General features: G+C 31.4%; 1 pseudogene; it reads left to right on the top strand.

Moving 5' to 3' along the window:
- The first annotated feature begins 4,930 nt into the window (after positions 1–4,930).
- Positions 4,931–11,708, top strand: LOC149562159 (bifunctional dTDP-4-dehydrorhamnose 3,5-epimerase/dTDP-4-dehydrorhamnose reductase pseudogene; annotated as a pseudogene).
- Positions 11,709–16,378: the final 4,670 nt, after the last annotated feature.

Below are 16,378 nucleotides of genomic sequence, written 5' to 3'. Positions count from 1 at the left end.
TAAGAACCACATAAAATTAAGTTAGAAAAATTCTTTTGCATCTATTATTCAATAAAATTAAGCTAGAAAAATTCTTTCTTTAAAGTTTTGTTTGTTAGAGAAGAACTTGTTAAGAATATGAGGCCAAGAGAAGAACCACCAGATGATTATTTTTTCATTGAATTTTTATTTTATTTTGAAGAGATCAATGATTTGAAAAATAGGAAAAGACGTGGTAGAGGCTAGATGTATGCTTGAATAGTTTGAGATGTTATAGGATCAGAGAAGTTATACCTTTATGAGGGTTATGAGGCATTCCATGTGGAGGTGGTGTGTCCAATAGTTCAAGTAGATCTAAAAAAAATTGAAAGTTTGGCATCATACCTTTACAAGGGTTATGAGGTATTTCATGTGGAGATGGTTTGTCCAATGTTGTTTCGAAGCTAGATGATAGCTGCATAACTATGAGAAAGTCTTGCTCCTCTATGATCTACTTTCAAAGTATAATTTCTACATAATGTTTCCTTTAGTTCTCACACTAAGTGGGGTTGTTGGAGTTAATATTCCAATAGTAGTCAATAGTAATTATTGCACATGTGGCAAACCTTATTGAATTGTTGGCAACACAATTTTAGTTTAGGTACAAGTCAAAGAGTTCTAGTTTGAATCAAGTTCTTATTGTAGATATGTTTGAGTTAGGTGTCCATAAATTTTAGTTAACTGTCAAGTTTGTGTGTGTGTCAATCATGAAGTAGTTTGTTGTAAATTTTATTAGCAGTCATTTAGAAATGTCATTGGGTCAAGCTATTGTATAAATTTGCATCTATTATTCAATAAAATTAAGCTGCAAGTTCTTTCTTTCCGTGTTTTTTTTCTAATGTTTTATTTTTTTAATACTTATAACTACCCAAATAATTATAAAAATATGATAATGTTTTGAAATGAAATGTAGAGCATAGAGGATAGATTGAACAAAAAATTATGTGAGGTCCTCTGGCTATCAATAACCAAGCCTGTCCTTTTCAAATATTTTGAAATACAACAATAAATGGAGTTTTGTTTAGTTGCAGATTGTTTTATATAAAAGTATAGATTTAATGCTTGATTTATTTCCATGAAACCAGATAAGAAATATTATCATATTGTTCTTGGTTTCAACACCAAATTCATTATGTTTTTGGGTTGTACGCTCATTATTTCAGTTGTTGGAAAAATAGATTTTAGTAAGGTTTATTTGGCACTTTGATTTATTAGAACATGTGTAAGAAATTAGTTTTAATAGATTTGAGTAAGTCCCTTGGTATTGGGTCATTCTTGGTCTCAAATCCTACAGCTTATAGCTGCCAAAATGTGGGTTGCATGTCGGTTTTCTTGTTCATTATAGTCCTATTTCAGTTGTATGTTTCAAGTTTAAATAAATCTGAAAATATTCTTTCATATTGGATTGGACATGTATTGAAATGTTCTGTGAATCAATTTCTAGCAAATGTCGGGACTGTTTCCTTTTGGGGTCAATGTATTAGAAGACTCTAGATTTTTTCAAAAATTGATTCCCGTCTAGGATTATTGGTTTTCAAAGAACGCTGAAGCTATTGCTTGGATAGAGTGGAATGTGAATCGATTTCAAGAATCTGATTTGGAAAATATCAAGATCGGATTTATCAAATAGGAAGCCAACTATGGCTATGCTAAGATAAAAAATGTATGGTAATGTTAGATTGCATAATGTTTGGATAAATTATATTCCCATTATAATAGAGAGCTATGAGAGATCGACTTCTTTTAAGAAAATTGATTCAAGAATGATATCTTACATTGAGGATATGCTATGAAGTTTATAAGGAAGTGTTTGTGGTAAGAGTAATATAGTTTTGATTAAGTTTTTCTACAGGAATGGGATTAAATAATCAGTGAAGGAGTATCTATCATTTGAAAGCATTTGAAATTTGGCTCTATACTTACAATTTTATGATAGTAAAAAGATGTGTGAGCTTGTAGATTTTGGAATTATTTGCGGATTTGGGGCAAGTTATCAGACCCATTACAACAATTAATTGTACAACGGTTGTCTTACCTGATTATCTTTTCTTGATGCTTTGAATCTGAATGAATGTGACAAATAGCTTCTTTAGCTTAATTTACTTTATTATTGACAAAAATAGTCAACATTAAATATATCTAAATAATCTAACATAAAGTAAAATAGAAAAATAATTATAGTAGAATGTATAAAAATATAGATTATAAGTATTATTATCTCCACAAAAGTAGGTGTGTTTGTTTATAGTTACCATGAATCTAATGCAACATGCCAAAAAAATTGATAAGTACATGCTTTCCAAAATTTTAAACTATTTCTACACTTTTATCAGTGTCTTCAAATTACTTATTGCCTTACACTTTATAGATTTTTTTTTGACTCAATTCATTTTCTATTGAATACTAGGAGATTTATTTGAATTCATAGTAAAAAAAAGGCTTGTATTCATATGATTTTCTTGTATTGAGAGCAACCCTCATAACTCCTAAATTTCACATGTTTAGTGTTTTTATTGTGTCTATTGATACCTCGTGTTTAAGGCTATAAATAAATTCAGATTAATATTATATTTATTTAATTGTATAATTATATAAAGCTTTAATTATATATTTAAACTTTCAACTCCAATACAAAATGTTGTGACTGAAATGTGAGGTATCTTCTAGTAAAAAGATATCATTCATATTTAAATTTTTTTTTGACAAGATTACAATAAAAAAGTTATTTAAAATACATATTATTTTATTAAAATATTACCTATAAATAAAATATTAAAATATGAATTTATTGTTGTGTAGTTAAATAAGTGTATAGTTTTTTGGATTATAGTACATTTGGTAGAATTTGTCACAAATTAAAGCTCGTTGAAATTGAAATAATTAAAGAAAATCATATTTGAATGTTAAGAATCAAATTCATTTACGCATTGTTGAACTACACTTCATACTTTTTAGTTCACCTATATTCCTATTAAACTTTTAAACAATTTTATTACCATTTTTAAAGATTTTAGACAGATTTGTAATGTTTTGTTTTAAATTTCTTTTATCTTTAATTGGCCATTCTTTATTTTCTTAGAATTTTATTATTTTTAATTCTAAAATAGCAATATTAGAAAGATTTCTTTTGAATCTTCCCATTAGTTCTCACTAGAGTTGTCTAGGATTGATAACAAAGCAAACATTTTATTTTTCTCACGTGTAATCTAAAAAAGGTCTAGGAAAATTTTATTTTGAAGTGTTTTAGTTGAAGATTCTCCAATGCTTTGAAGTTGAGGTTGACATTATTTTCTCTGTAAATGAATAAAAAGTTGCTTATGCTCCATTGCATAGGAGACTGCATTCAACATCTAATCCTAAAACTCCTTAGCTCTCTTCTCACAAACAACATTACAAATCCAAATACCCAAAACCTAAAATTGACATAAAATATAGCAACTCTAGCATTCACATGTGGTTTGTAGTTAACACAAATGTCAATCTATGGGCTAATTTACAACTTGACTTCAAACCCTTTGCAACTAAATAATTTCCACATTTGTAAACCTTTAACTAGTCTTATACTATCCATAGTATTGCCTTTTGAATTGTTATTTTCCAGCTTTAGATGCCTAGATATTGAATCTATTAGCATCAAAATGGCTACTATAAGTTTTTTCCTTTATCTTTAATTTGTTATAAACATGTAGCAACTATCTGAGTTGTAGGCAAATCATCTATGGTACTATCATGACAATTATTTCTAAAATTATTGCACTCTTAGATCATAAAAATTATTCAACACCACTAGCAAAAGGACTGCAAATTCTAAAAGAACAATTTGATTCACTATGTAATTTATAAGAGATTTTTGGAGGACAAACAGGAAACAAAAGGAAACAAAAGGAAACAAGCCCTACAATTTAATATTTAAATTTTGATTAATAAAAAAAATAATATCTAAATTTAATATAAAAATTAGTATATTTATATACTTTTTTATCAAATCTCTGTATTAAAAAATAGATGTATAATTATATCAAAATTATACGATTCAAAAAATTTAAACATTAATCTTTAAAATAAATGCTTAAAAACACTAACATTAGATAAGTATTTAAATACTTAAAATAATAATTCATATACATAGTTATACATACATATAAATTTATAATGTTTTTATAAGAAAAAAAAATCTAGTTTAAAGCATTTAGATAATTTAAATGGCTAATTGAATTGTTTGTCTCTCAAAAGAAAGCTTTTGAGTAGTCATACTATATCGATAACTACATTAAAAAACTAATATACTTTTCTTATTATCACTTTTTGCAAAGTCACAAAATATCAGATAACAAGAAAACTATACACCTCCTCCACCCACTTTCTACCTTTAATAGAAGGCAGGGACTCTAGCTCAACAGAGTTCTTTTTGTTATATCTTCCTAACAACTTAATGATAACATAAAATCATGTCCTTACCCTTCATTTAAATTTTGGTATAATTATTTGTAGATTTATTATTTCTTACTTTCAATCATTCAAGCAATCCCATCCTATCATGAAATTGCTAATGTCATTATATTTGTAGATTGATTGTTTCTTTCAATTAGTAAGAACTCTTTTCTCAATTTTATTTCTATACACAAATAAATTCTCTTGTAAAATATTTCATTGTAATTATGCACTTTGGAAGTCACCAAAGAGATTTTGGTGAGTTATTTTGATGAAAAATGTTTTACCCTTTTGACTTCTAATTTTGAATTTTGTATCTTAGGCAATAAGGTTAATAAATTAAAGGTCTCTAAATTCTTCATTTTTATCATGTTTGCCAATATATTTCCACCTACAATAAAATTAAAATTAAATTTAACTAAAAATATGAGTATATAAATATATTTTTTGAAGAAATATTATTAAATAAATAATCGTAAAAATGTTCCTTGCCAACAGGTAAGTCCCTAGGCCCGGCTAGATTTCCTACCTTCTTCTTCTAAACTTACTAGCAGGTGATTATGGAAGATGTTGTGAAGGTTGTCCAGGAATTCTTTGGAGCTAGAAGTATTCTTAAAGAGATTAATTCGACATTTTTGATGCCCATTCCTAAAATTCCTGGGGCTGACTCTTTGGATAAATTTAGACCAATTAGCGTATGCAACTCTTTCTATAAGATAATCTCAAAGGTACTAACCTCTAGAATGATTAGAATTCTTCATTTGATTATATATCAGCAACAAACGGGATTTGTCCCTAGAAGACAGATTTTTGATTTGATCATAATGGTGCATGAAGCTATCCATTCTATGGAAGCTGGAAAGAGAGATGGAATGCTTTTCAAACTGGACCTTTCAAAAGCTTATGATAGGGTTGACTGGACTTTCCTTGGTTTGGTGCTCTAGGCTTTTGGCTTTGATCAAAAAGTTTGTAAGCTCATATCTAAGCTAATTTCAACTTCTTCTCTTGAAATTTTGGTTAATGGTGCACCTTTAGTTTTTTTCAAACCTTCGAGAGGGCTTAGACAGGGGGACCCCCTCTCACCTATTTTGTTCATCAAATTGGCCAAATGTATTGGAAGGTTAATTGAGAAGAACAAACAAGTTGGAAGGCTAAAAGGATTTAAATTGTCTTCTAGGTGTGAACCTTTTTCTCACCAATAGTTTGTGGATGATACAATTATGGGAGGGGAAGCTTTAGTCAAGGAGGCTAAGGTAATGAAGGAGATTCTTGATTTGTACATAGAGGATCTGGACAACTCATTAATTGGGAAAAAAGCTCGATGTTCTTTGTTAATACTCCAGAGGAAAGGTAGAGGAAAATTGTGAGGACCCTTGGTTGTGGAGTGGGAAAGTTTTATTCTGCTTATCTTGGTCTCCCTTTGGACACTAAGCCTCCTGATTCCTTTTGGAATGGAATTCTTGACAGGTTCAGTAAGAAGCTAGTGGGCTTGAAAGGGACTACTCTTACTCAAGCTGGCAAATGCCTCTTGGTTAAATCTACTATTTAGAACCTCCCAATGTATTCCTTGAACCTTTTTGGCATTCCAGTCAAATTTTCAGAGAAAATGGAAAAGATTTAGGGGGATTTTTTGTGGTCAAGACTTGAAGGGTGGAATAGATATCCTCTAGTGGCTTGGGATAATGTCTATCTTCCAAATTGTTATGGTGGATTGGGTACCAGGAAAATAAAGCATCTTAATATGGCTCTCCTAGCTAAATAGATCTAGTGCATCTTTAATAGTATAGGGGAATGGAGAGATGTCTTTGTATATAAGTATCTAAGAAGACCTTCAATTCAATTTTTGCTAAACAATGAGGACATTACAAGAGGGTCTGTTATCTAGAATGGTATTCTCAAAGAAAGAGAGTTGGCCAAGTCTAAGGTTGTTTGGAAAGTTGGGAATGGGGAGGATATTCACTTCTGGACAAATCATTGGCTACTACAAGGACCTCTTATTAATAACCCTACATTTGAAATGTGGGCTAATGATTGTATAAGGCAATTTGGTTTGAAAGTTAGTGATTTTAGAACTGATCAGGGATGGAAAGACCTCTCAGTTATTTTTGAGGATCTCAAGCTAATCATGACTATGTTGAATGCTATGGTTATTAATAATAAAAGGGATGAAGTTATATAGGGTGACAACCCTGATGGTTGTTACTTGGTAGCCTTGGGCGACAATTCCCTTTGGAGCCTAAAAGAGAAACCCCCTTGGGCGAAAGCTTGTTTACCTGGGCTTACCCCAAAGATTAATATTTTTTACTAGCTAGCTTTGCAAGACAAAATTCTTACACAGGACAATCCAATAAAAAGAGGTCACATTATGCCTAATAAGTGTATCCTCTGTAAGAATCAGATGGAATCAGTCAATCATATGTTTATACATTGCCCTTTTTCAAGGGAGGTTTGGGACAATATAACAAAAAATATTGGGGTTAGCTGGTGTAAACCAAATAATCTTTTGGATTTCTTTTGCCATTGGATAAGTATGTTCAAGGGTTTAGACTTGCTAGACTTAAGTACTTGGACTTTGCCTCATTTTTGTTGGGGAATCTGGAAGGAAAGAAACAATAGAATTTTTAGAGATAGAGAGGAACCTTCTTATGTTCTAGGAGAGAATATTTATAGAAGCATAAAGGAAATCTATGAGGTAAGGAAGGGGGGTGATATTGAAAATGGGGGTAATAAGAAAGAGAAAGAAAAGGATAGGAGGTCTAAAAGATAGGATATGAAATAGTTGCTCCCTCCTAAGGGATGGCACAAAGAAAATTTTGATGGTGTTTCAAAAGGTAACCCTAGGCCTTCGGGTTGTGGAGGAATTATAAGAAATAATTTTGGTGGAGGGTTAGCAGCTTTTTCTCATCCATTGGGTTTCCAAACCAACCACTTTGTAGAAGCCAATGCTGCTTGCAATATAGTCAAACTGACCTTTGAAATGAGGATCAAAAAATTATGGTTGGAGGGGGATTCTAATAACATTAGAAGATGTATAAAAGGAATCAGTCAACCTTCGTGGTCTATTGCTAATTTAATTGAAGAGACCCAAAATATCTTTCAAATTTTTGAATGTTTCCATGTCAGCCATGTTTATACAGAAGCTAACCCCATGGTAGACTAGTTTTCCAATGAAGTAGTCAAACAAGATAAGGTGGTGACTTGGAATTTGGATGGGAATATTCTGGCAAAAGTGAGGAGTCTTATTGAACTAGAAAAAATCTAGGGAAGTATGATGGAGATCTTATTGTAATAATGTTAATTTATGGAAGTTAGGGTGTGAGTTATTGTAATTATTGTGTTTATAACAAACGTAGTTAGGAAGTGAGGTTATTAGTGTCATATCAACACATTTTGTGGGTTGACATTTTCATCTGCCTTTTTTCCTAGGGCATAGAAAAATAATGTGGCGCTTCTCAGAGACACAAAAACCAAAGCTTTCAAAGGGTTGAGAAGTTTTTGCAAAGGTTGGCATTTATGAGAATTGTAAGGGTGGAGAGTGCAGAAATAGTGGGGGAACAAAGTTGGAAGGAGCCTATGGGGAAAGAAAAAAAATGGAAAGAAAGGGCTAAAGTGTGGGAGAAATTGGAGAAGGGAGGTATAGCAAATTACATTGCTAAACTCCATGGCTTCAACCCAGATGTTAGCAATAGCACGGTGAACTCTTGGAAGGATGGGAGAGTTAAAGTGAATGGAGTTTCTTTTCAGATAACAGAGGAAGTCATTGCTATCGTGACTTAAATTTTGATGGAGGGCTTCAAATTTTATAGAGACAAGAAGTTGTCAGTGAATGTAGTCAAAGATTTTGCAAAGAAAATGGAGGAGAGGAATGATCTGGTAAAATATGAAATGGATTCCATCAAAAAACTTTGGAGGTATGTTGTACGAGCTATAATAGAGTATATTTAGTTGGATACCAAATTTGATCGGGTGAGAACCTATCACTTTTTTTTTCTCAACCATTTTTGTCATGGCATCAAGATTTCTTTCCCCTTTTACTTATTTACTTCTATGAGCAAGGCCATCAAAGGATATAAGTAAAAACCCTCTGTGAATCCTGCCCTACATGAGGGATTATTGTTGTTAATTTTGAATATTTTAAAGCTCAAACTTTAAGCAAATCCCCTCAACCTAGAGTGGATGCCTCTGAGGACTCAAGCAGCTCTAGTTTTTCCTCTAATTTCAAGGATATTGAAAGTATCAGTTCAGAGGGGGAGGAAAAATTTTCCTCTGGAAAGAAGGCTAAAGAGTCAAAGAAAAAATTGCCCTCACCAATTATCCCAAGTAGGAAGAGCCCTAGAGGACATGGGCCTAAAATTACAGGCCAAGGTGATGACGAAAATAATGAGAAAGGGGAGGATTTAAAATCTGAAGATGAGGAGGAGGAGGATATGGAAATTAAGAGGGAGGAACCAATTGCAAAGAAAAGGAAAAGGGAAAAATAGATGGATGCAGAGGGGGTTTTAGGGTCAAGGTCAAATATCTCTGCTAGTCCTCTTTCCCCTATTCATCCCTAAGAGTAGGAGAAGGAGAATATTGGAGGAGAGGGTGGAGAAGTTATTATTAAGGATAGGCAAAATGCATGGAGAAATTGTAATGTCAGAACAACCAAGATGGGGATAGTCAAGGAGATAATGAATCCCCAAATTTTGGAAGAAAAATAGGGCCAGCTCTAGTTTGATGAGCTCATCAATCCAACTATGGTGGCAATAACAAATAATGCTAGAGAAACAAGCATGAATCTGTTGAATAATGCTTGTAATATCATGATTGACAACTTTAGGTCAATCAAATGGCTTTACCATGAATTGGAAGAGGTCAAGGAGAAAATTGGCCAAATGGAAAAAAATAGGATGGAGCCAAGTCTAGGAAATTAGAAGAATAAGGAGGATAGAATCAATTTAGTTGAGAAGAGAATCTAAAACTTGGAAAACTATAATCACAATCTGGTGAACTAGATGATCTCCATCCTTATTTCTATCAATGATAACATTATGTCCCTTACTGGAATGTTAACAGCCAGAGGCCAACTGGACGAGAATGAGGACAAGGATAGGGATAGAGCAAGGGGGGAAGAGGATGCGACAACTAAACTTACTTTCAGCAGCTTGGACCAAGAAGCCTAGAAGAGTAATGAGCATATTGCTAAGGAGACTCACAAAGTATATGAAGCAGCACAGACGATGTAGGAACTCAAGTGAAAGACAAAAGAGTAATCATGTTTTATTTATTCCTGTCTTTAGCTATTAGTCTACTGCTATTTTTTGTCTAGTTGGCTTTTCTTGTTTTAGCTTTTTTGATGTAAGTTGAATTGGCCTTTTCTTTGGCTTTTATATTTGGTTGGGCTTTCATGCTTATTATAAGTCGTGTGACTTGTCTTTGTTTGGCTAAGCGTTATATGCTTATTATCAGCCTTGGTATTTTTTTTAACATTTGGGTTTCAAGATCCCTATAAAACCTATTTTTCTTATCAAAAACAATGTTTTAATATTATACTTAAAATATTTCAATGTGACATATTTTTGTTATATAATTTTTTCTTAAAATCTTGTTAGTTTTTTTTAATGTTTTAAATTAGTTTAAATAATATCACAAGTTCAATATACTTTGTAATAGTAAATTCACATGTATATTTATTTTAAATTCAATGATTAAATTTTTAATGATTAATACTATTTCTAACTTATTTTTATTTTAATATTAACAATTGAAAATTTGAAATAATTTATATTGAAGTTTTTGAACTTTAAATTGAATATTGACTAGATAAATTTCTTGTAAAATAATCTTAAAAAGAAAAAAAATTAGTAAAAGTATTGATTTAGGAGTTAGTACATTAATCATAGATCTAATAAACTAAAATAAATATTACAAGTTGAAAAATATCACCTTCCTAACTACAAAATAATATAGATGCCAAAACAATCTTTGACCAAAGATCTCTTCTTGATAGCTGATAAATTATTTTTTATTGATCGTTAAATTTATCCAAAATATAATCCTCTTCATTTTCTTCAATTTTTAAAAAAATTATACTTTTCCCAATTTGCGACATTAATACTTTCTCTAGTAGTTTCGCTAAAGCCAAGACTTAGGGCCTGTTTGGTTGCTAGAATACCACAGGAATACACACTGGAAATTAGAATACAATTTTTATTCTATGTTTGGTTGGTGGATTTGGAATGGAGAATAGGATTACATATTCCCATTATAGTCCAAAATGAGCTTTTATCTAATCCCAAAAATACTTTTAATTGGAATGCCCCTTCCTATTCTCAATCTTATTTTTCCAAAATTATTAATTTTTTTGGTTTTGTAGCTGAAATAGAACTCCCACTCATATCATTCAAGATGGATGTAGTGTTTTACTAGAGTGATTTACAGTGAAAATGTTGAAAGGTTTGAAAGGTATACAATTCTTGTCTGCAGCAGATTATAGAATCGGTCTCAACTCCATACAAATATAGAGAATGTTAAGCCTACGCATGTGAATGGAGTGGGTGTCACACGTAACTAGTGTGAATCTCTCAAGCCCTAGACTATGGTAAGTACTTTGAATTTAGCCGATATTTGTAGGGAGTATGGTCTTTTGCTTGTGAATTTGTCAAGTGGTTGCATTTATAATTACGATGAAGCCCACCCTGAGGGCAGTGGTATTGGATTCAAGGAGGAAGACAGATCGACTTGGGATGCCTCTTTCTATTCCAAAAGGAAGACAATGGTATAGTTTTTCACTTGTTGTGCAATTGCCTTTTCAACAGAATTTTGGGCAAGGGCCTAAATCAAGTTCAATACATTGTTCTATGTAGCTTTGCTAATATTTGTTGTAGATTCTAATATACTAGAGTGTCTAATAGCACTCCTCATGGACTTTTATATTTTTATTCAATTGCTCATAAGACTATTATCAGCCAATCTAATCAAATTTTGGTATTGCACACTCATCATTTTCCATTTTACAGCATTAGAGAATGTTTGCATTGTCTAGATTCAAATGCTAATCTTATCAAATGTAAATAACCACCGCAATTCCATTACAAATATTGTCCAATATAACAAAGTTGTCAACATATCACATAGCATGACGGTCCTTGATGAGTTGCTACCACTGTCTATTGAGATGGAAAAAAAGGAATTGCAAGGGCATATGGAATTACACAAACCCTAGTGTTGTGAGCCATAATGATATTTTGGAGATGTACAAATGGATGCAAGTAAACTGAAGATAAAAAAATATAAATCTAACTTTATTCCAATTCCTATTTTGTATAACCAAACAAGAGATAATATATTCCCAATCAAATTCCAGGTGAACCAAACAGGACTGAGATTGTCATTTCCCATTCTCATTCCCTATTCCCATTCCCATTCCCATTCCCACTGTCAATCCTAATTTTCAATTCCTATGCTTGCAACCAAATGGGCCCTTACTAAGTTTGGGCATTTGGGAAATAAAAGTAGTGTAGTAATGACATACTCTAGTAGAATTGCATGCTTTCTACCTTCATCCAAGACAAGAATCACCTTCCAGAAAAAAGAAAAAAAAAACACATAAAGAATGAGAAAGTCTCTGTCAAATTACATACATGTCTACATAAAAACATACAAAAATGTCTATATGTCTCCTAAGCTATAATTCTATCACACTCTAAGCAAGGAGCCAATTTTAAATCAATTTTTATGACCATGAAGGTTAAAGAACACAATTTACCAAACCTTAGTAAGTCACTTGATAGAACACTTTATAATGTCCTTTTGGCATTCAAATTTTTTACCATAGTAGCTAAAAAAGGAAAGGGCAAGGGCAAGGAAGAAATTAATCTTGGAAAAATAAGTCAACTTTGACTATTTAACACTTTTACTCTAGGAATCATGTCTTAGGTAGGGGTTCCATGAAAGGGAATTGGGCTCTATTCTTGTGGAGTGGGTATCTCCATGGTAACATTTTGGAGGGGGCTAAAGGTTTCATTGGAATCTTTTCCTACAAAATAGGAGCTTTGATTTTTTAGCCATTTCAATTTGAGTAGGTGAAAATGGGGTGGGGTTGGATTTAGCCCCACCAATTTAGGAGTTTTTTTTGCCACATGTTGACAATTTATTAATTATTTTAAAATTTTAATTTTAATAGTAATAAAAATAATGATATCAAAAATTTAAATTCTTCAAATGATATTCATGGGACCACTAATGTCCTTAAATATAGGAGCTAAATTTTTTAAGCTCAAAGAAATTAAGAAAATTCATGAGACCACTCCCCTTTAAACATTCCTAAAAACACTCAGTAGCTACCCACTCTATTTTTAAGGAAGCATGGTCCTATGAAGCCAAAAAAAAAGTTTGCTACGAGATTAATTGTAATCTTCTCCTCAAATGTAGCAGCCCCTACTTTTTAGGGTGCAAATTTAAGCAGGTGGAAAAGATGAGGGGTTAGAAATTGTCCCACCAACTTAGGCTTTTCTTGTGTCACTTGTCAATCATATACCAATTTTTAATTTTAATCAATAATTTTTTTAACATGGTTATTTATTTAGTAAGTGAATTGAATATGTTAAAAATGAATTCATGAGACCACCCACTTCCATAAATTATGGGACTTAAACCTTTTAAGAATAATTTCAATACAAAATTCATGAGACCTCCCACTTTAAATTAATCCTAAAAAATCTCTAGAGTACCCGTTGCATTTTTTTATGAAGCCCCTCTCCATGGGACCACACCCTTAGTGTGTGATGTTTAAGGACATCGACTATCTAGCCATGAATTTTGTTCAGGATGGATGTTGCTCATGCCCCATACCATATGTCCTACCATGCCATGGCTACAACCTGTATATGCAATCTGTATATCTACTTACCAATATTGATAGTTTTTTTCTGACATGTCAACATCGTCAAATAGAAGGCAGTTGATTCCTCTATATTATTTTTTTTTTATACGTAATAATTTTCAATTTAGTAATTCTAATTTATAAGAATATTATTTAATACTATATTTATTTTATAATCTAAATTCTAGAATTATTCTTATTAAATTTTGTAATTACTCATTTAAAATATTATAGCTTTGTAAAATAGTTTTTAGTTTTTCTTACATTTTACAAAAATAAAATTAAAATTAAAAGACAATAGAATGGATAATTGGGAGTAGGTTCTTATGTAAGTGTTTTGTTTTAAGTCTTATGAATAATAATAATAACAAGAGCTCTAATGAAGAAAGACATTTCTAAATGATATGAAATTTAGGTAAGGAACATAATTACTTTTTATTAATTTTGATTATCATTTTTAGTATGAAAATTTACACATATTTTTAGTTTAACATTTATTAGTATTACTATAAAATAGAAATAATATTGAACATTGAATACTTATCTAGTTTGTTAATTTTAAGATTAAAAACATATAGATATATCATTTTAGGGTTGCTTTGTCTTATGGATTACTAGTGCACATGTTCATGACTTTGTATTATGGATTAATATTGTGGATGTTTATTCATTTGCCAAGTTCCTTTGGTGGAAGTGTACCTAGATTTGACAAATTGTGAAACATTTTATATATTATAAAAATAAGAACTCAAAATTAAAGATTTTTGTTAAATTTAGACTTCGTTTTAAATGTATAAAATAATATAGTAACATGTAAATGTGAATGACACTCTACAAACTTTTTTTCACCAATACTTTTTCATAGAAATAATTTTATATATTATAAAAAGTATGAATTTATTTAAAAATATGTTTACATTTAGATAAAAATATTTATTATCAAATATATAAATATTAAATTTTTTTTAGTTATGGTATGTGTGTATCTATATCATCATAAATTTACATAAATACTAGCAATTATGCATTGGTGTGCAATAGGTACACTAGTTAGAAAACAATTCTCTTTTTTGGCATATAATTGTTCAGTATATGAGATCACTTACTAGGTAATTTAGAAAATAATGTTGTTTTTTCCTCCAAGAACTTAGAATTAATAGCTTATAGATGTGCTTTTAAGTTAATTTTAATATTCATGGTGTTAGGGATGTATGACTTAAGTACAAAAATATGTATATTTTTAGCATTAGGTATAAATTATTATATGTACATATGAAAATATATTAGTTAAATTAATTTAATTTACTTGTTTGCCAAAATAATTGATTTCGCTTATTGATTTGAAATAATAGCATTTTATAACGTGTGTCATCTCCTTCAATTTACTAGTAAGCATTCTTAATTTTGCAAGTTACTATTAATTATTTTTGTTTACAATTATAATTAACATAAAAAATTAAACTATTACATCAATTATTGTTTTCGTAACATTAAAAAAAAAGTAGTAAACTATAATGCCCCACCCAGAGATTCTTGGAACAATGATTCAATACAAGCCAAGATTTTTTTTTTTACTAGTATGAATGCACATGACAACATCATACAGGGATCACAAAGATCACAATAGAAGACTTCACCACAACCCCGGCAACCAACGGATATCTAAATACCACTACCAAACTGACACATGCGAACAAAAGCCAACAACAACCACGCACAAGATGAGGGCTCAAAGAAATGACCACACATCAACAAAACACCAAGTTGGGGTAGAATGCAGAATCTTGAAATTTTGCTAAGTCTAAAATCCTGAAGCCTTCAAAATTGGCTAAGTCTGGATTTTTGAAGCCCTAAAATTTCCTAGAATCTTTATCTTATCTCCGAGAGGTCTGAAACCTATCTCAAAAGATTCTTCACATATATTAAAATATATCTTAAGTATATGCATCAACTTATACTTAAATGATATATTTTAAACCCCAAGAGACTGACTACAGAAACACACACAACTGAAATCAAAATGCAACACCATAGGGTTGAAGAACCCTGGAGAGGGTATCCAAATCAGCTCTCAAAAAGTTCAAACTAGACCAAAAAGTGCCTGCTACCCGCCCGCACATGTTTTTTACAAAAACTAGGTGATACTTTAATACAGCATAGAAAATTATCACGCAACATTTCTAAAGAAGGAGGGTGACACTTTCAGGGACTAGGCGATACTTCTCCTTAAAGCATGCAACACTTTAAGGGTGTCATATGACATATCTTACAAGGAGGTGTGATACTTTCCATATTGCATGATATTTCTCCAAGAGGCATGCGATAGAATCAGAGGATGCATGAAAAAGTTTCAATGGGCATGTGATACATTTTTGTGTTGCATCATGCTAATAAAATGTCTCCCATAAAAACACAAAAACACTTAAGGAAAACACAAAAGGGGAAAAACGGAGAACAACTAAGTTCAGAACCTCCACACCACGGAGTACCGGATCCACATAGATCGAGGAGCGAACACTCGAGTGCATAATCAACAATATGCCAAGGAACAAGAAAGAGGAACATCTATCCATCTAAATCATAGAAATAACAGAACATACTGAAAACAACATCGCAATGAACATAAACAAAATCACAATGTACAGAAATAACATCACAATAACTAAACAACCAAACTAAGTACACAGTTCCTCCTAACTATCAATGGCATCATAAGACCATTGTGGGCCCTAGCCATCCCCCGCAAGTAACATCCCAAGCCTCCAATCAAATTGTTAGTACTGTTGTAATAGAGATGTCACTACTAAACATGCTAATAACCAAAAGCATAAGAAAATCTAACATGCTAGTAGTACAATAGAAGATAAACCTGCAAGTAGATAACATCACCTATCACATGTTAATCATCATAATAAGGAATGCATCAAAATGAAGACCATGTAAACATGATAAACAACATCCCAATGAAAGCATAAATCACAAGAAAGCATACTTTGAAACCCGAAGCATCAAGTGAAAACATCTAGCAACAGCTGCACTAGGGTAAAAGACTATCTCTATACATCG

This window comes from Cupressus sempervirens, chromosome 4 (genome assembly GCF_028749045.1).
Source record: "Cupressus sempervirens isolate cs-2001-9-10 chromosome 4, ASM2874904v1, whole genome shotgun sequence".
Taxonomy (NCBI): domain Eukaryota; kingdom Viridiplantae; phylum Streptophyta; class Pinopsida; order Cupressales; family Cupressaceae; genus Cupressus; species Cupressus sempervirens.
Note: the sequence above shows the minus strand (reverse complement) of the source record. Positions and strands in the feature narration are given on the sequence as shown.